We start from the raw sequence: 22291 nt of genomic DNA on the forward strand, positions 1-22291 counted from the left end.
AGTGATTCTGATTGCCAATTCCTCCATGCCCTTTGTTTATTACTTTCTGAGAAACAATCGTCTCAAAAAAGTTTCCTGAATGGGACAAGATCTGATTTTTTTGTTCATTTATTCTGGAAGTGAAAGGAGAAAAGGTAAAGTTGGTGGCAGACCTTCAATAAGCAGGTATAGATGCTGTGTGATAGATGCTTCCAATCTTCATTTTGGGGCCACTGGTTTTATGAGAGATCTTCATAGACCAAACAGTTTTTCAGTACAAGGCAAAGTGCAGCATGTGTATGTGCACGTATATTTTTAAAGGCTCCCACTGAGAAATAAGTTTCCTACAATTAGTTCACTTAGTGCCAATCATAGCTCACTTCCTCCCTGGGATTAGCTCAAAGCAGTTTGCTGACAAATTTTTATTTCAGCCTGTGTTACCTAGCCACAGCTCACTTCCTGCCCCATTACTAGCAAGCATGTTAGCACAGTAGCTAATCAATTTAAAATGAATTACTCACTGTAGAAAAATTCTAATCTGGTTTCAGATAGAACCAATACATTCAGATTGCTTCATACCAAAAGCAACACACAAAAAGGAACTATTAAAAGCTGAACAGGTTGGTCTCATAAGATTGGATCCCTAGAGATCAAGCTGAAGCAAAAACTATACTAAGAGGCCAAATTCAAGTATTTTCAAGTTATTTCTACCTTTTAGCTCATCTGAAAATTTATAGAAACATACTAGTTGCACACATAGAATTGCAAGTATTCAGACTTTGGCAAGTTCAACTGCAGATTTCCCATCTGCCAAAATGGAGCTTGTGAGAAGCAAGAACAAGAATAATCTTGACAGCGGTCGCTAGGAGTCAAAATCATAATCCACTCCACTTAGTCATAACAAAAACACTTATTTAGCTTCTATATACTAATATACTGAAGTCAAATACGTCTGACCTTGTAAGGCAGACACCATTCTTAATAGGGTTCATTGCCACAAGTCTTACCAGATTTAGATAGTCTCAGATAAACTAATGCACATGCCCAACGCCAGACTACATAGTTATAGGAGATAAAAGATGGACGTTTAAAAAACCACTGATATTCACAGGGGGAAAAAGGAACAAATCCTACTCTAATCCCCTCCAACCAAGTGAAAGAACTTTAACACTTCATTGATTTATTTGGTTTGACTAATAGTTATTACTTGCACCAGAAAAAGACTAGCTTCAAATGTTTAAGGAACAGTGTTAGGATAAAAGCTCAGAGGAAATCTAACCACTTCACAACCCATACAAGGGAAATAACTTATTAAATTTACTCGCAGGGGAGGCCTCCTCACTGATGAAGCAGTGAACTTACTTGAGCCTTTCCTGCCACATTCCCACAGCGCACACACCACTTCATGCCTGGAAATGTTTCTAACAGAGGCAGTCTCTCCCTCACGTGTCTGTCCCCGGGCTACACACTTTGACAAATCTTAATCTACAAGGGATACAGGAGACGTTCAGAGTACTACCTTGCAAAATAACAACTAGCAAGCCAAATGGTGCACACAATAGCAACCCAGGCAAATTCTTTTCATTCTATCCTTTTTCAGGCTCCCACTCCTCCCTATCTTTTTTGCTAGCACACTCACAAGTAAAGGAGCAAACCTAGGGCAAATAAACAGCTGGAATTTAGTTATCAACTGGGGAAGGCAAGAAAACAAATAAGGCAGTGACAGAACAAATACTGCATAAAAGCAAACCCAAAAGGTAGCTTCAACATTAATCATGGAGAAAGGACTTGGTCTCTCCAAAACTGACTGGTCATATGCTCTACAGCATACTTAACTACAGAAGAAATATATTCTGATCATGGGGTGTTTTGAAAGTGTTGCAAAGGTTTTGGTACCTCTTTCTAAATAAGGTAGAACATACTCCAAAGCCATAGAGAAGAAATACCCAGAAATAAAATATTTCCCCCTTAAGGCCATTTCTGTGTAAAGGTGCAAAATCTTACACTATGCTCAAATGCTGTCATCTTCGATCAAGGGCACTTCAAGTGACATGCACACAGTTCTACTAAGTGACCCATGGCTATCATAAGCCACTCTCTTACGCATCGAGATGGCCCACAACCCACGTATTGCAAATAGCACTGCTGTTCAGTAATCTTCCCCCTTAGTGCTGGCACAGCAAGGCATGATTTTTGTGTAATAATTAATAAGCAAAGATATACTGCTCTTAAAGCTCCTAGTAGGTTGCCACAGTGGCCCTCACTTTCACAAAATCTACACATCCAGTTATAACAAAAAGCCAAACAATGGTTCGTGGTGTGGACAGCTTCTGCAAAAAAAACCAAAAGGCTACAGACTCAAATCTGGAGAAAAATCACTTCCTACTCTCAATCACTGACAGATCTTTAATTAGAAAAAAGATACGCTCTGTGCTTATCTTGCTTTTCACTAAGATGGCATATGCAAAAGCCTCAATATCCAACCATAAACCTTCTGGTATCTTCTTCCATGACTAAACTACACCAAATTCCAATATCTTTAATTATAATTTCGGCTAAATAAAATATACATTTGGCATATAAAGACAGTGTTACAGTTGATGCGTTAATGAATGTGAGTGAATTATAAGTGAACAAAGCATGAATATATCTATCTGTTCTATATCTTTGTTCTATATCTTCCAAATGTCAACTCATTAATCACGTTTGTTTCATAAGTAATTAAAACCCAAGATAGACAGGCATGAAAATTGGTTAGGATAAAACAAAAACAAGCCAGGTTGCTTTATTTATTAGGACTGCAGATGTGTGCATGGTGCAAATATGTATTATTGTGCTCCTCCCCCATTAACTCTGTCCATATGAGCCTGTAGAGAATCAAAGAGAAGGAAATGCCCATCCATTTAAATTCTCTACAGGTTCCCAAGAACCAGTACAGAGGGGAGAGGGAGGAGGACATGCAGTGCGTTCACATCACCAACATGTGATCTCAACAAATGCAGAGGACTGGGTTGCTAGCACTTGCTCATACTTCAATAGCTGGGAGCAACACTTTCAAGCTCTTCTTTGCACAAGCTGAGTTCTTCCAAGCCTAAGGGGAAATGTCAGTTTTTTTCCTGAAGTTTAAAGGTAGGGAAGACTCAAATTACTACTAATTGTTTGTGATATTACAGCGATTCGGACCACTAGTCTGTGCCTGTCATCCCTCACAATGTGTCTTTATTAGGGCTGTCGATGAATCGGTTAACTCATACGATTAACTCAGAAATGTAGACCGATTAAAAAAATCAATAGTGATTAACCGCCCTGTTAAACAATAGAATACCAATTTAAATTTATTCAATATTTTGGATGTTTTTCTACATTTTCAAATATATTGATTTCTATTACAATACAGAATATAATGTGTACAGTACTCACTTTATATTAGTTTTTATTTCAAATATTTGTACTGTAAAAAGATAAAGTATTTTTCAATTCACCTTATACAACAGTAGTTCAATCTCTATTATGAAAGTGTAACTTACAAGTGTAGATTTTTTTTTTTTGGTTACATAACTGCACTCAAAAACAAAACAATGTAAAATTTTAGAACCTACAAGTCCACTCAGTCCTACTTCTTGTTCAGCCAATCGCTAAGACACAAATTTGTTTACACTTACAAGAAATACTGCTGCCTGCTTCTTATTTACATCACCTAAAAGTGAGAACAGGTATTTGCATGGCACTTTTGTAGCCAGCATTGCAAGGTATTTACTTGCCAGATATGCTAAACATACATATGCCCCTTCGTGCTTCAGCCACCACTCCGGAGGACATGCTTCCATGCTGATGATGTTCGTAAATAGTGCGTTAATTAAATTTGTGACTGAACTCCTTAGGGGAGAGTTGTATGCCTCCTGGTCTGTTTTACCTGCATTCTGCCATATATTTCATGTTATAGCAGTCTCAGCTGATGACCCGGCACAAGTTGTTTGATTTACAAACACTGTCACTGCAGATCTGACAAAATGCAAAGAAGGTACCAATGTGAGATTTCTAAAAATAGCTACAGCACTCAACCCAAGGTTTAAGAATCCGAAGTGCCTTCGAAAATTTGAGAGGGATGAGGTGTGGAGAATGCTTTCAGAAGTCTTAAAAGAGCAATATTTTGATGCGGAAACTACAGAACCCAAAAAAGAAAATCAACCTTCTGCTGGTGGCATCTGACTCAGATAATGAAAATGAACATGCGTCGTTCCACACTGCTTTGGATTGTTATCGAGCAGAACCCAACATCAGCACAGGCGCATGTCCTCTGGAATGGTGGTTGAAGCATGAAGGGACATATGAATCTTTAGCGCATCTGGCACGTAAATATCTTGTGACGCCAGTTACAACAGTGCCATGCGAACACCTGTTCTCACTTTCAGGTGACATTGTAAACAAGAATCAGGCAGCATTATCTCCTGCAAATGTAACCAAACTTGTTTGTCTGACCGAATGGCTGAAGTAGGACTGAGTGGATTTGTAGGCTCTAAAGTTTCACATTGTTTTATTTTTGAATACACTTTTATTTTTTACATAATTCTACATTTGTAAGTTCAACTTTCATGATAAAGAGATTTCACTAGAGTACTGTAATAGGTGAATTGAAATATACTATTTCTTTTGTTTTTTTACAGTGCAAATATTAGTAACCAAAATAAATATAAAGTGAGCACTGTACACTTTTATTCTGTGTCAGAATTGAAATCAATATATTTCAAAATGTAGAAAACATCCAAAAACATTTAAATAAATGGTATTCTATTATTGTTTAATCATGTGATTACATTTTTAAAATCGCTTAACAGCCCTAGTCTTTATTAAATCAATTATTCTAAATGTGACATATTTAAGCACTGAGTGAACAAACTATTCTGGAGCATCACATTTTGGATTGAGCGTGTCACACCATGGATTACCTGTGCACCTTGATCATTCATATATTTCTGCCTGCATTCATAACAGGCTACAGAATTATATCCTGGGTACAATCACAATCCTATGTAAAATGATTGATCCTTGAAACATGGCTTACCGCAGGCCTCATCAGGGGATCGCTAGTAGCAATATTAGAAGCAGGAAAAACCGAGCTTTTGGTTTCCATCACTTATAGTGCTACTGGCGTTGACACCACAACTGCTGCACATTAGAAGCAATGGTAGAAAGAATGGCAAGGTTGGAGAGAGAAGAGATAGAACATACCGGTCTCCAAAAAAAAAAGCCATTTATCCCACATACTCTAAATTCAGCTCTTTGTAACTGTTCTAGGGGCTAGAGACCATGGATGCAGGTTTATGAGCATTACTCTCTGAGCTAATGGACCAGTTCCTTTCACCCAGGCAATAGAGGCTCATGCTTTTAGATCTAGCAGTCCTTGGAGCAGTTACACAACGGTACCCCACGTGGGGAGTTGAGACAGACCTCTGAAGCTTGGGACCAGCATCTCCTGCCACTGTAAGTGTGTAACAGTTGCTAACAGCATGGCTCTGTCCCCCCCCCCCCCCCCCCGTTTCCCTCTCCCCGACAGTGGCTAGAATATGTAACTTGCTTATGAGTTTGCTACTAGACTTGAGCTGGTGGATGGAGTCTTTTAGTCCAAGCTGTAGAAGATCATGTTTTCAGATACAAGTGACCCATCCACTCTACAAGCCACCACTCTGTACCACCACGATGGATGGGCACCATCTGTAGGGAATTGAATGCAAGACCTGTGGATCTAATAGCATGAGCATGTTGGTGATGGTAGTGATTTTAAACACATTAGTGGGACATTGTCCCATGTCTGTTTTCTGAACTGAACCATAGGCAGAGGCAGTACATGGGAGGCATACACGGTAAATTTATAACAAATCAAGAATCATCTCCATAGGGAAAACTAATACTCAGTTTATGGTCCTGACACCCAAATGGCATGACTCAGCTTTGTAGTGCTATAGTCCTATTTGAGAGCTACTCACAACATGATGTCCCAGTTCAGCCCTGAAAGAATCCACTTGCCACTGGACAGCGGGAAGCTTTCCAGCATGTGTACAGGAGACCTAAATTACCAACCGATACAAAATTTAAGCTTTTATTAAAAACAGTTTCTGGTCCTCATAATTGCCAATATAATCTTCCAAAAGTGAAATGAGTGCAAACCAATACAGGGATGTCTTTCTGGGTCTATAATTGGTTCCACTGCCTGTGGTGATGCTCAGCATTGCCAAAGTCTCTTCTTAGTTTCACTGCTAATCAAAACCCTATGTGCAGCCATGAAACTCACAAATCCCTTGAATTTCAGGCTGCTGTTCATGTCTGGGACAGGTACAAGCCACTGCAAAGGCAGGTGCTAGAGCTATTCAGGAAAGTAGAATGAAAAAATACAGAGGCGGGAAAGAGGGTAGAAAAGCAAAATACAGTACTATTTCCCCAACCTCTAGCAAACCCAGGGGAGAGCTCTTTGTGGGGAGGCAGAGCAAAGATACAAATACCCTTTTCTCCCTTCTAGTTGCTGGATGGAGGTTAAGTCTCAAATTTCAGAGGCAAAGGTGACAGATAGAACAATCTAGCAAGGTCCAGGAGCAATACCCCCGATAGAAATTCCAACATCCTCTCCATTCACAGCAATTCAGGACTGCAGGAAGGCGTGTGTTCTCACCAAAATGTTTCCCAAGAATTCAATGGGGAAGCCCCCCAACCTCATTCATATTTACATTTTCACTAATAAGCGTCTGGGTAATAAATGTTTCAAGCCCTACTCTACATCCAAGATTACCAGCTTCAGAGGAAACATTAACCTAAAGAACAAGGGCATAGGCATGCCTTTCAATGTCTTACAAAATAACGAAAATTGTGACTTTTTTTATATAAGTACTTATTTTGCTGAAATGTTTAATAATTTCATAAACAACACTAATCTGCATATCTAAAAGTTCTACACCAGAGGTTCTCGAACTGGGGGTCAGGACCCCAGGGTGGGTGACAATTAATTTTAACGGGGTCGCCAGGGCTGGTTTAGACTTGCTGGGACCCTGGGGCCGAAGCCCAAGCCCCACTGCCTGGGGCTGAAGTCCAAGGGCTTCAGGGCTCAGGTTACAGGCTCCCTGCCTGGGTCTGAAGCCCTTGGGCTTTGGCCCCCAACCCATGCAGCAGGGCTCAGGGGGGCTCAGACTTTAGTCGCCCCTCCTGGGGTTGTGAAGTAATTTTTGTTGTCGGGAGTGGGGGGGGGGGTCGCAGTGCAATGAAGTTTGAGAACCCCTGTTCTACACCAATGAGTATTATCCTGATTTTACAGCTGGGAAAACAAGCATACAGAGGCAAATAACCATGCCCATGGTCAGAAAGTCAGTGGCAGTTGGAGAAACAGAAGTCAGGTCTACTGAATCCAGGTCCAGTGCCTCATCCACTGACTATGCTGCTGCCTAAACAAAACACATTGTTCAAAAAGCCAAGGTTGTAGGGATAAGCATTCAGTCATGAAATGTTAGGCCTGGTCTACACTAGGAGTTTGTCGAATTTAGCAGCGTTAATTCGACTTAACCGTGCACCCGTCCACACCAGGAAGCTAATTAGTTCGACCTAGAGGGCTCTTTAGTTCGAATTCTGTACTCCTCCCCGACAAGGGGAGTAGCGCCAAATTCGACATGGCTATGTTGAATTAGGCTAGGTGTGGACGGAAATCGACCTTAGTAGCTCCGGGAGCTATCCCACACTGCACCACTCTGTTGACACTCTGGACAGCAGTCCGAGCTTGGATGTTCTGACCAGCCACACTGGAAAAGCCCCGGGAAAATTTGAATTCCTTTTCCTGTCTGGCCAATTTGAATCTCATTTCCTGGTTGGACATCGGGGCGAGCTCAGCAGCACCGGCAACGATGCAGAGCTCTCCAGCAGAGGAGTCCATGCAATCTCTGAATAGAAAGAGGGCCCCAGCATGGACTGACCGGGAAGTCTTGGATCTGATCGGTGTGTGGGGCGAGGAGTCTGTGCTTTCGGAGCTGCGCTCCAAAAAACGGAATGCAAAGCCCTACGAGAAGGTCTCCAAAGCCATGAGAGACAGAGGATACAGCCGGGATGCAACGCAGTGCTGCGTGAAAATCAAGGACCTGAGACAAGGCTACCAGAAGACCAAAGCGGCAAACAGACGCTCCGGAGCCCAGCCCCAGACCTGCCACTTCTACGAGGCACTGCATGCCATTCTCGGTGGGTCTGCCACAACTGCCCCACCAGTGACCGTGGACTCCGACGATGGGATAGTGTCGACGGCCAGTTCCTCGGCGATGTTCGCGGACAGGGAAGATGAGGAAGGGTTTGGGGAGGACGAGGCAGGCGACAGCGCTTACAACGCTGGTTTCCCCGACAGCCAGGATCTCTTCATCACCCTCACAGAGATCCCCTACCAACCTTCCCCAGCAGTTACCCCGGACCCTGAATCAGGGGAAGGATCAGTCTGTAAGTGCTTTAAACATGTAAACTTTTATTATTAATGTAACAGGAATCTGAACTATGTGAAAAGGAGGTCTATATATATATGGGGATAGAACAGAAATCCTCCTGGGAGATCTCCACGAAGCTCTCCTGGAGGTTATCGAAAACCCTCCACAGGAGGTTCCTGGGGAGAGCTGCCTTATTGGGTGCTCCGTGGTAGCACACTTTTCCGCGCCAGGCTTTCATGAGGTATTCTGGGAGCATTGCCTCCACAAGCATGGCAGCATAGGCCCCTGGATGGGGTTGGCTATCACGCAGCATGCGCTCTCTATCTCCTTCAGTGACCCTCCTCAGGGTGATCTCGCTCGGCGACTCCTGCATCTAATTAGGGGAATTACTGTAATGTTATGCCTGGTCCAAAGTATTTTTAAAAAATCTCCAGACAGACGGCGTAGCAAAGACTCAGCATGCTGCTCCGTGACAAGCGTAACGGAAAGCCAAAGAATCAAATGGACGCTCATGGAGGGAGGGAGGGGGGACTGAGGACGCAAGCTATCCCACAGTTCCTGCAGTCTCCGAAAAGCATTTGCATTCTTGGCTGAGCTCCCAATACCTGTATGGTCAAACACATTGTCCGCGGTGGTTCAGGGCATAGCTCGTCAGTGTACCCCCACCCCCCACCCCCAGAAGGAAAAGGAAAAAAAATCATCTCTTGACTCTTTTAAATGTCACCCTATGTGTACTGAATGCTGCTGGTAGACGCGATTCTGCGGCACTGTACTGTAGCATCCTCCCCCCTCCCCCCCCCCGCCTCATGGGTGGCTGACAGTACAATACGACTGGCATCCGTCCTCATCATCAGCCTTGTGGCAGATGGTGTAGTGCAGTAGGACTGCTATCCGTCCTCGTCATCAGCCCATAAGTAGAGGGCCTGCTAACCGTCTTCATCATAGCAACAGGGGGCTGAGCTCCATCAGCCCCCGCCCTTCATGTGTAAAGAAAAGATTCTGTTCTGCCTGGACTATCATAGCAGCAGGATGCTGGTCTCCTCTCCCCCACACTGCTTAATGTCCTGTCTGGACTATCATAGCAGCTGGAGGCTGCCTTCCCCTCATTTCATTTCACTAACAAGTCACTCTTTCTTCATAGAATCATAGAATTCAAGATCAGAAGGGACCATTATGATCATCTAGTCTGACCTCCTGCAAGATGCAGGCCACATAAGCCGATCCACCCACACCTGAACTAATTCTCTCCCTTGACTCTGCTGCTGAATGCTCCAAATCATTATTTAAAGACTTTAAGTAGCAGATAATCCACCAGCAAGCGACCCCTGCCCCATGCTTCGGAGGAAGGCGAAAAACCTCCAGGGCCACTGCCAATCTACCCTGGAGGAAAATTCCTTCACGACCCCAAATATGGCGATCAGCTGAACCCCGAGCATGCGGGCAAGACTCTCCAGCCAGACCCTCTGGAAAAGGCTAACAGTATCCCAACATTGACCCTTTATACTAATTACCAGTGTGGCACGTTATTGACCTATTGACTAAACCCGTTATCCTATCATACCATCCCTTCCATAAACTTATCCAGCTTAATCTTAAAGTCATGGAGGTCCTTCGCCCCCACTGTTTCCCTCAGTAGGCTGTTCCAGAATTGCACTCCTCTGATGGTTAGAAACCTTCATCTAATTTCAAGCCTAAATTTCCTAACTGACAATTTATATCTGTTCATCCTCGTGTTCACATTAGCACTGAGCTGAAATAATTCCTCTCCTTCCCTGGTATTTATCCCTCTGATATATTTAACGAGTGCAATCATATCTCCTCTTATCCTTCTTTTGGTTAAGGAAAACAAACCGAGCTCCTCAAGTCTCCTTTCATACTACAGGCCTTCCATTCCTCGGATCATTCTAGTGGCCCTTCTTTGTACTCGTTCCAGTTTGAATTCATCCTTCTTAAACATGGGAGACCAAAACTGCACACGATACTCCAAATGAGGTCTCACCAGTGCCTTATATAACGGGACTAGCACCTCCTTATCTCTACTAGAAATACCTCGCCTAATGCATCCCAAGACCGCATTAGCTTTTTTAACAGCCACATCACATTGCCTACTCATAGTCATCCTACGATCAACCAGGACTCCTAGGTCCTTCTCCTTCTCCGTTACTTCCAACTGGTGCGTCCCCAGCTTATAACTAAAATTCCTGTTAGTCATCCCTAAATGCATAACCTTACACTTCTCATTATTGAATTTCATCCTGTTACTAATACTCCAGTTTACAAGGTCATCCAAATCTCCCTGGAGGATATCCCGATCCTTTTCCGAATTGGCAATACCTCCCAACTTGGTGTCATCCGCAAACTATCATCCCACTCCTATTTTTGGTTCCGAGGTCAGCGATAAATAGATTAAATAAAATCGGACCCAAAACCGAACCTTGAGGAACTCCACTGGTAACCCCCCTCCAACCCGACAGATCACCCTTCAATACGACCCTCTGCAGTCTCCCCTTTAACCAGCTCCTTATCCACCTCTGGATTTTCATTTCGATCCCCATCTTTTCCAATTTAATCAGTAATTCCTCATGCGGTACCGTATCAAACGCCTTACTGAAATCAAGATATATTAGATCCACCGCATTTCCCTTGTCTAAAAAATCTGTTACTTTCTCAAAGAAGGAGATCAGGTTGGTTTGACACGATCTACCTTTCGTTAAACCATGTTGTAATTTGTCCCAGTTGCCATCGGCCTCAAGGTCCGTAACCCTCTCTCCTTTATAACTTTTTCCATGACTTTGCATACTACAGATGTTAAACTAACAGGCCTGTAGTTACCTGGGTCACTTTTTTTCCCCTTCTTGAATACAGTAACTATATTAGCTAATCTCCAGTCGAACGGTACAACCCCCGAGTTTAGAGATTTATTAAAAATCATCGTTAACGGGGTTGCAATTTCACTCGCCAATTCCCTTAATATTCTAGGATGAAGATTATCTGGGCCCCCCGATTTACTTCCGTTAAGCTGTTCAAGTTTGGCTTCTACCTCAGATACCATAATGTCTACCCCCATATCTTCATTCCCATCAGTCCCTCTACCACGATTCCTTAGCCCTTCATTAGTCTCATTAAAGACCGAAGCAAAATATTCGTTTAGATATTGTGCCATGCCAAGATTATCCCTAATCTCCACTCCATTTAAAGTTTTAAGTGGTCCCACTTCTTCCTTCTTGGTTTTCTTCCTATTTATATGGCTAAAAAACCTTTTGCTATTGGTTTTAATACCCTTCGGTAGGTCTTTCTCACTGCTTCCCTACACCCTCTGACATCAATAAGGTAGGTTTCTTTGCTGATCCCTCCCATTTTCCAGTCCTTGTACGCTGTTTTTTCTTAATCACCCCTCTGAGATGCTTGCTCATCCAGCTCGGTCTAAAACTGCTACCTACGACCCGTTTTCCCTTTCTCGGGATACAGGCCTCTGACATCTCCTGCAACTTCAAGCTGAAGTAACCCCAGGCATCTTCCGCCTTTAGATCCCTAAATATGTTAGTCCAGTCCACTTCCCTAACTAGTCGCCTTAATTTAGTAAAGTTAGCCCTTTTGAAATCGTAAACCTTAGTCTCAGATGCAATGTTGTTTATCCTTCCATTTATTTTGAACCGAATTAGCTCATGATCACTCGAGCCAAGGTTGTCCCCTACAACTATTTCCTCAACAAGGTCCTCGTTACTCACCAAAATCAGATCTAAAATGGCATTCCCCCCTCGTCGGTTCAGCAACTACTTGATGAAGGAATTCATCAGCTATCACGTCTAGGAAAAGCTGAGCCCTATTATTATTACTAGCATTTGTTTCCCAATCTATATCCGGGAAGTTAAAGTCTCCCATGATCACAGTTCCTATTAGTATTTACCTCCTTAAAAACATTAAAGAGCTCTCTATCCATATCCAGGCTAGATCCAGGCGGTCTATAGCACATTCTTATTCCTGCATTCTTTATTACTTCAGCACACAAATGGGGGGACACTACAACGGTAGCCCAGGAAGGCTGGGGGAGGAGGGAAGCAACAGGTGGGGTTGTTGCAGGGGCACCCCCTGTGAATGGCATGCGGCTCATCATTCCTGCATGATCTGACACGGAGCAGCTGTGCTCTCTAGTTCTCTGATACACTGCAACCCTAGTACACTTGCCCCATATTCTAGGCAGGACTGATTCTATTTTTAGATACCATAAAGGAGGGATTGACTCGGAGAGTCATTCCCAGTTTTGTCTTTTGCGCCCCCGGCTGATCTCGGCCAGGGGCACCTATGACAGCAGCAGAAGGTATAGTGCAGTAGGACTGGTAACCGTTATCACATTGCCAATTTACAATGGCATGGTAGATAGTACAATATGGCTGATAACCATCTCTGCTGTCATGCAAAAGCAAATGAATACTGCTGTGTAGCGCTGCTGAATCGCCTCTGTCCGCGGCATCTAGTACACATACGGTGACAGTGACAAAAGGCAAAACAGGCTCCATGGTTGCCACGCTATGGCGTCTGCCGGGGTAATCCAGGGAAAACGGGCTCGAAATGGTTGTCTGCCGTTGCTTTCCCGGAGGAAGGAATGACTGACAACATTTACCCAGAACCACCCGCGATAATGATTTTTGACCCATCGGGCACTGGGATCTCAACCCAGAATTCCAAGGGTCGGGGGAGACTGCGATGGGGTGGAACAGGGGCAGAGTTTATGCTTTCCGGATTGCCTGGAGCAGGAGTGCGCACGAGACAGGTGCTGTGCATGGTCTTGTTCACACAGACAGACTAGACTGTGTTCATTGTTCGCAGAAATGTATCTTTGCAAGGAATTCACTCCCTTTTTCCCCATCATATAGCTTCGACTGTCTCCAGACCTGCCACAGCATCCCCCTCACAGAGGCTGGCAAAGATTAGGCGGCGCAAGAAAAAGACACGGGACGAGATGTTCGATGAACTTATGGGCTGCTCCCGAGCCGAGGCGGACCAGCAGAGCCAGTGGAGGGAGACCCTCTCTCTGTACCAGCGCTCACACAGCGAACAGGAGGAGAGGTGGCGTGAGGAAGACAAGCAGGCGACTCAAACGCTGCTTGGACTAATGAGGGAGCAAACGGACACGCTCCGGCGCCTTGTGGATGTTCTGCAGGACCGCAGGCAGGAGGACAGAGCCCCCCCGCAGTGTATCTGCAATCGCCCTCCCCCGCCAAAGTCCCATACCCCCCTCACCCAAAATAACCAGAAGGAGGGGCACCAGGGGCTGTGAAAACTGTCACTGCACCCCAGCAGAGTGCTCAAGTACCCAAAACCTCTCATACCCTAAATTTTGAGAAGTCCTTCCCTTGCTGACTCACCCAAGCCCCAATCCCTGTTTCATCCCCTGTCTAGTTAATTATTAAAAATACTTTGCTGTTAACTACTGTTTCCCTCATGTTTTTTTACAGAAGACTGTGTTTGAAGGGAGGGGTGGGGAAGGGGGTTGGTAATTGCATAGGACAGTCACCTTTACCAGGGTACAGACACGGGGGCAGGATCAGCAGCAGGTCACACACACAGTGCAGTCAGTAGGCACCCTGGTCAGTATGGGAGGTGGTTTCCAGGTTCTGTGTGGGTGGGGGGGGGGTACGTGACTTTGTAGCGGGGGAGGGCAGTTACAGATCTTATGCAGCGGTCCTTGTCCTGGACCACAGATCCACGCAGCAGAGGAATCTGTATCCGTCCTCCTCTGCCACAAGGTCACATAGCCCCCGCACACAGAGTCCCAAAAAGGAGGGATGGCAGGCTCCGTTGAAACAACCAGTCCAGCACTGCGGACCACTCTAGGAGCAGAAGCCTGTCATTCCTCGAGTTTAGAGGCGGTCTTTACATCACCGCACACCCTACCCAGCACAGTCTGCGTCCCAGTTTTAACACAAAGTCATTAATAAAGAAACCTTTGTTAAGTAACAATGGAACATGTATTTTATTTTTACATGTGTGTTGGAAGTGGGGGAAACGGGGTATGTAACTGCAGAGGATAGTCAACAGTAACTGGGTAAAGAAATAGGGGCAGGTTCAGCTTCTCTGTAAAGAAACTGAACAGTCACAGGTCACGCTGCTCGCTGAGGAACCTAGGTTTCAAGGCCTCCCGGATGCACAGCGCTTCCCGCTGGGCTCTTCTAATCGCATGGGTGTCAGGCTGAGCGTAATCAGCAGCCAGGCGATTTGCCTCAACCTCCCATCCCGCCATAAAGGTCTCCCCCTTGCTCTCACAGAGATTGTGGAGCACACAGCAAGCTGCAATAACAATGGGGATATTGGTTTCGCTGAGATCCGAGCGAGTCAGTAAGCTCCTCCATCTCCCCTAGAGACGTCCGAAAGCACACTCCACCACCATTCTGCACTTGCTCAGCCGGTAGTTGAAGAGTTCCTTGTCAGTGTCCAAGGCGCCTGTATAGGGCTTCATGAGGCAGGGCATTAGCGGGTAGGCTGGGTCCCCGAGGATCATTATAGGCATCTGCACATCCCCAACAGTTATTTTGTGGTCTGGGAAGAAACTACCTTCCTGCAGGCGTCTAAACAGACCAGAGTTCCTGAAAACACGCGCGTCATGAACCTTACCCGGCCACCCGATGTTGATGTTGGTAAAACGTCCCCTCTGGTCCACCAGTGCTTGCAGCACCATTGAAAAGTAGCCCAATTTCTCAGCAGCTGACTGTGGAAGAGGTGGACGATAAGGTGCGAGGAGTTGACAACGGCCATAACTGCAGCGGGCTCCATGCTCGCAGTGCTGTGGCGTCCGAGCTGTCACTGACCAGAAAAGTGTGCGAACAGATTGCCCGCAGGCGCTTTCAGGGAGGGAGGGCGGGCGGGAGTGACGGTTCAATGATGACAGTTACCCAAAAGCACCCTCGACACATTTTTTCCCCCAGCAGGCATTGGGGGCTCTACCCAGTATTCCAATGGGCAGCAGGGACTGCGGGAACTGTGGGATAGCTGCCCATAGTGCACCGCTTCCAAAGTCAACGCTTGCCCCGTTAGTGTGGACTCACAAAGTCGACTTCGTAAGGTCGATTCCACAAATTCGACTTAAGTTGAATCGAACTACTCTTGTAGTGTAGACATACCCTTAGAGAATTACTGGTGTACAACCTTAATCCTGACCTATTCATTATTATTTCTTTCAAACAGCACTTACGTGGTAGGCACCTACCCAACAAAAGAAATTATAATTCCTGTCCTAGGATGCTCACAAGCTAAAGAAAGATGAACAAGCAGACAAAGGGTAGAAGGGGTGCAACTTATGCACAGCTACCTAAACATTAAAATAGGACATGTAAATTATACTAACATTAATCCTCAGGCTTAACAATGATGAAACCTACTCTTTTATAGCATATAGTATGTTACTGCTGCATAAATGAGGCAGGTCTTCCACAGAGCCCCCTTGTGTCTCATTCAATGCACAAAACTTGAATGTATTTTAAAATATTCTAGTTTGTCATACATTATGCTCTTCTGAATTTTGATGGATCATTAAGAAACTACTCCACATGCACAAAGTGCAATTTTTGAATCTGACAAATCAAAATTAATTTCTATTGCTCTAAGTTTAAGTTTCTCATGCACATAAAACAATTGGACTACGTATACAGGTGTTGGTTAAAATCTGTACAAAGCATGGTAACAGTAAATAAAAATGGATAATGCACAGAAAATTATTACATTTGAGAGAATGTAAGCTAGATACTTAGGACATGCTGTCCTCAACTCTGATAAGTTTGGTATTCATATTGTTTCTAATAAGATCGAAGAAGTTCCACTAACTACACTGCACACTGATAGTTAAAGTTTTATTTTTCTTTAAAGAATATCTGTGTGCAAGGAAGGCAGGAGATCTGGATGCAATTCTATTCTATGGTTTAACAAAGTTTTGAAGCTTGGACCAGTGTAATTTTTGTTTACAGAAAAGCATAGTCAATTTGTATGCAATAAAAGTAAATTAAGACAGATTTTTTTTTTTAAAGGGAGAATCATTTTAAACTCTCCAAGGAAAACTGTTCCTACATACACAAATTAGTAGATATATTTTAGATTGATGTGGGTTAGTTTCTCCCACAACCTAATGACTCAAACAAGTTTTGGGTTTTTTTTTGGAGGGATTGGATGAACAAATGACTCCTTGAATTACAACTCGTTAAAGTCAAAGTCTAGAAACCATATCAGAATAAAAGTTTAGTTGGTGTTCTACTTATAATATAGTACATATCCACATTGCCAGGTTGAAAAATATTAGCACCAAGCTTCTGGGTATATTCAGAAGGTTCAACACACTTAATTTGTTGAGCGGTATAGAAAAAGCTCATCAGACACATGCTAAAGGATATGAAAGGGGAAAGGTACAGTTGGTGAATACTATACTCCCATAGTAAGGAACTATGATCCTTATTGTTTATCCTAGTTAGTGCACTGCTTCATTCAGTAGGACTTCCTACACCAGTGAGTCATGGTTGACCTTCTGATAACCAATTCTGCTCATTTTTCTAGGTATCAGAGGACAACTCATGGCATCTGTAAATTTTTTCTTTGATACATGAAAAGTAATTTGTACAGGTTCTTACACAACAATTTAGACAATGAGTGGGCTACAAATGAAAAACTGGCTCCTCTGCCCGTCTGTCCTCCAATGGCTCTTTATTAGATCCCTAAAAGCATGAAATGGTTATAAGATTAAAAAAAAAAAAAAAAACACCACACAAGGCCAAACAACAAGTCCCCTAAGCTTACTCTTGGAAACAGCTGGGAACCATTTTGGCTGAAACTTGTAAAAACATTCAGCCTCAAGGCAGACACCCAACATGGAAAATTTTGGCTCAAAATTCTGACAAAGTTGTAATCAACTGAAAAAAGGGTGTTACAATGGGAAATGTTGGGTAACCTTAATAATAAGCAATACTGCCAGGTCTGCCTATAATACTCACACACCAGTTTGATACAGAGTGAATTGAAAAATCATCAAAGGAGCATGGTTGGTTCTTTCAGTCAATTGTGGAAGAAACGTAATGGTATTGGGGGGGGGGGTTTCTTTTAAATATCATTACACTGATGGCCTAACTAATAATGCAATATAGAAAAGTTCCTAGTTCTAATCTCCAATTCTGCCCTGCTGTCTTGCCTCCATTAAGTGTTGTACTGGGCCTACCTACCATACATGAGATCATTTCTCCCTCTATGATATTCCAGAAGAGCTAGATTCCACTAGAATAATGAAATTGTCAGCTACTGGAGAAGGTTTATCAACAGGAGAGACTAAACACACAGAAGATGCACTTAAGCATATGGAACATGCTTAGGACCCTACCAAATCATGATTTAAATCAATTTCATGTAAATCAAATCCATCCTGGACAAAAGTAAATATGCTAGTAACAAATTCTAGAAAATGTGTTCAGACATGACTGAATATCAAGAGTAGTGAAAGACTGAGAATCCTGATAGAGCACATTACAAAGTCAGTGGGTAACTTGAAATAAGACTAGCTTTAAATGGATATAGAAAAAGTTAAAGTTGTCTATTCTTGGTTTCTCTCTCATTCTTCTTCCTTTCAATCTATGTTTCTTTTCTTGCTTTCCTTGAGAAATTATCTTAAAAATTAGACCAAAACACAATAACTGGGGTTCCGAGAGCTCTGATAGGTTCCACAATTGCATCTAGTGACAGCGTGACTATACCGGTTGTCTCACAGGTTTCTCCTATAGCATCAATAGCCTATAAGAGTTCACCAAGCAGGAGTCTGGCTGTGTCATACACAAGACAAGTTATGGGGTTTATTCCAACCACAAACTGCAAAGGGAGCCCCCATCTAATCCACATCCAGAGGGATGGAAGCTATGATACATCTCTGAGAGCGACACACACAAGATTCTGAAGCAGGGGCAGAATTGACCCTTTAAAGGTAGAATATTCAGAAGGAAGTACAGGTCAATTCAAAAGAGTCTGACAGACCCAGATTCCCCGACCTATTTGCAATAGAAAAAGAAACAGTAAAGATTTATAGTAGACTACTCAGATTTTTTTCTTCTATTTCCACCTGCTGGGTAGAAGGATAATCCCTGTGGTCTGGAGAGTTCAGGGATAAACCCTTATGCCACAAAGACAAAGAGGCCTTCTCTCCAACCCTCCTCAAACCATACATATACAGTGTGGAAGAATCTAAACATGTGAAAGAATTAGCATTCATGAAAGAGAGAAGTTAGTAGCATTGCCTTGACACAGCAGCTAAGACAAATGCTGGCACAAGCTTCCACCTTATAGACCTCAATCCTGACTATGCTATTCCAGACACAACTGTCTATGGAACAGAGACTGACAAACATGCTGATTTATGTCAAATAGCATGATGGTTTTGTGACAGAACAAGGACTAATAAACCAGACATTAATTTGGGAACGAATTTGAATTACCATCTCCAGAAATGCATTCAACCCCTCACCTCTGTACACAACCTACATTCTATACACATCCAGTTGTAGGACAATTTGGGGTGGTTGTTGTTAAAACGGCAATGTAGGTAAACTTAACCTGTCTCCAAGTCTGAATGCTGGCCTACAACATAAAACAGTTTTATATACATTTCCAGGGAGACAATGTTAAATCACCTTTAATTTCAATACAGCTGCTTTAATAATACTGTACTATTACCTAATGCCCATTAGTATTTTGATGTTAGCTAAGGTCTTGCCATCCCTTCTCTACTCCTACTAGAGTTGCCTCATTTGCTATAAAAAAAAAAAAAGCATAGATTTTGTGAATGGATAGTGAGAAGTTGTTTTGGAAGAGACTGTCTTAAACTCCCTGTAGACAAAGACATACAGGAGGCAATTCCTTTCTATACCCTTTTCTAAAAGCAGATATGCTCCTAAGAGAAGCAGATCAGATATATCTAATTTCTATCCTAGTCCCTCTGAAACTGCACCGGAAGAGCATTGAATAAATGACAACCAGGAGACATACTCATACTCTCATCAACTCCCTGATTATATTGGTTAGGATTCTGTTTAATACAGAGAATTATTTCTGGCCCTCTAAAGTAAGTTTGGACACATGAATCAACACACCCCACAATCCAATAGCAAGAAGTTGAAGCTAGACAAATTCAGATTGCAAATAAGGTGTACATTTTTAACAGTGAGGGTAATTAACCATCAGAACAATTTACCAAGGGTCATGACATCACTGGCAATTTTTAAATCAAAACTGGATGTTTTTCCAAAAGATCTGCTCTAGGAATTATTTTGGGGACATTCTATAGTCTGTGTTATATAAGAGTTCAGACTAGATAAACACAATGGTCCCTTCTGGCCTCGGAATCTATTAATCAATGAAAATTATGTCAGGAACCAATTTTAACTCAGCACTGTAGTCTGATAAATTCTTGAGAATCCTGCAACTGAGTTATATCTTGGCATGAAGAAGGAACAAGCACACAAAATACTTTTACTCACTGCATTTCCATACTCAGTATTTTGATTTTAGAAGCTGGGTATTATGGTAGAAATTTAAGATAACTTGCTTTTGTTACTGTGAGTACCAAACACTGAATGCTATTTCACACATTAGAAAAGTGGGCCTCTCTCAAAGTAATGAATCGTTTAGTATTAACATGTACTTATTTCCTATGTAAAAGAGTACCACGGAAAAATGTAGTAATATTTTGTTGAAATGAATTACAACTGTTAATACCAGTTTGTTTATTTTATGTTTGAACTGTTGGCTGAAATAATATTTCCAACTCAACAATTCAGAAACACTAAGCTGAAACTGGCCAAAAAAGGTGATTAGAACAACAGTCAGAGGTACAAAAGTTTACATATATCCAATATGAAATGGACCTGCACAGAAATGAACCTCTCCTCCTGGTAAATGACCGTGGTTAAAATTCTCAAATCAGGGTTCTTAAAATTAGGCACCTAAGAACATATTCAGAAACCTAAATAAAATGGCTCTGATTTTCAGATGTCCTGAGTGACACATCCAAAGGAATTCAATGGAAGCTGCAGGTGGTGAGCAGCTGAAAATCAAGCCACTTATGTTGGTGCCTAAATAGGCTTAAGTTCCTAATTTTAAGCACACTAGTTTCAAAACTGTAGCCTACCACTTCAATATCAATAGCTGGAGATAGCAGTTCTCTTTAGATAGATTTCCTCATCAATCAGTTTAATCCATTCCGTTAAGGAACCCAGGATTTTACCGCTTTAGCCAATAGATTGTTCTTTAGTGAGGAGCAAATATCCTCCGGGATTTCTCTTTTCCCCTAGAATTCCACATCACAAATTTCTCACCACAAAGGCTGTGTTGGTGTAACCCAACAAGGGTCTGAAGGACCCTCCACAGCTAGCACTGAAATGGGTTACCTAGGGAGGTGGTGGAATCTCCTTCCTTAAGAGGTTTTTAAGGTCAGGCTTGACAAAGCCCTGGCTGGGATGATTTAGTTGGGGATTAGGTCCTGCTTTGAGCAGGGGGTTGGACTAGATGACCTCCTGAGGTCCCTTCCAACCCTGATATTCTATGATAGTAGGCACCACACCTTCAGTGTGCCACGGATAAGCGATCAGTAAATGAGGCAAGAAGGAGCTACCTTCTATAATGCAGATTAATTAGAGCATTTAAAATGCATTTGTATCTACCTAGGAGGTTTAACAGTCTATTGCATTAGATTACCAAGGAATGCATAAACACTACCACCTCCCTACCCACATTTATTCCCTTTCCAAGATGCCCTGCAGATCCAAAGCAATAAAACGTCGGAAGGATGGTCTTGTTTGTTAAGAGCAGGTCTTCACTACCCTCTGGATTGGCGGGTAGAGATCGATCTATCAGGGATCGATTTACCGCGTCTCGTCTAGACGCGGATAAATCGATCCCTGAACGCACTCGCCATCGACTCCAGAACTCCAGCTCGTGAGAGGCAGAAGCGGAGTCGACGGGGGAGTGGCAGCGGTCAACTCGCCGCTGTCCTCACAGCCAGGTAAGTCGACCTAAGATACGCCGACTTCAGCTACGCTATTCATGTAGCTGAAGTTGCGTATCTTAGGTCGACCCCCCCGCCCAGTGTAGACCAGGGTCAAGGCAGTAAACACTGTACTTAGATATTCAAGACATTGGATTCAATCCCCTACTTTGCCAGACCTCGAGAGAGTCATCAAGAGACAAAACACTTCCTCCCATTAGCTAGAGGAAGATATTACTTCAAGTACAAACACCCACAAGCCAGAGGCTAAGACAAAAAAATTTAAAAAAGAAAAAGTTCTAAGCAGAGACCAGGGACAGCAGTCTCATAAAGAACACAATATCCTCGCGCAGTGCTCAGAAAGAGGAGGGAACAGGGGGGCCTTGAACACTGCCTCTGCACTTCACCTGTGGTTGTCTTCTTTTCCATCAGTAGCTTCTCCCTGCTGCTAGCAAGTCTCCAGTAAAGAATTCAAACCTTTGGGGTGTGTCTGCACAGGGCATGATGACAGGTATATTAATCACCCTGGCAAGTAGGCTTACTCATCAGCTAAATCTATACTAAGCCGATGTTTCAAGTTCTGAACATAATGAATGCCAGTATACAATTACAATGAATAAAATATTTGAAATTACAGTGTTTTAAGCAGGGCTTTGGACCTGTGCTCCTGCTCCGCTCCAGCTCCAGGGAAAAACCTGCAGCTCCACTTCTCTGGACCTGCTCCGGGCTCCGCCCCAAAGCCCTGGTTTTAAATCACACCAGCTAGTCTGGTAATCCAGAGGTAATTAGCTGTCAGAGGCAGGAAATACTGGAGGCAGCATGCTCAACTCAGGTGAGGAGAGGAACAGTTTTCTAGCTCCCAGTGGCTAGC

General features: G+C 43.1%; 1 protein-coding gene across 3 annotated transcripts in view; it reads right to left on the bottom strand.

Annotated features, from left to right (window-relative positions):
• The window catches only part of PAK2 (p21 (RAC1) activated kinase 2), an 81458-nt gene that overhangs the window by 46703 nt on the left and 12464 nt on the right, over positions 1-22291 (bottom strand). The window contains exon 1 of one of the 3 annotated variants that reach the window (XM_039489380.1): positions 5964-6044. The exons of the other annotated variants lie outside the window; for them this stretch is intronic. The gene's annotated coding sequence lies outside the window, so the exon portion shown is untranslated. Of the gene's footprint in view, positions 1-5963; positions 6045-22291 lie in introns of those variants that run through there. 3 annotated transcript variants of the gene reach the window in all.

The sequence above is a fragment of the Mauremys reevesii genome, linkage group 9 (assembly GCF_016161935.1).
Source record: "Mauremys reevesii isolate NIE-2019 linkage group 9, ASM1616193v1, whole genome shotgun sequence".
Taxonomy (NCBI): domain Eukaryota; kingdom Metazoa; phylum Chordata; order Testudines; family Geoemydidae; genus Mauremys; species Mauremys reevesii.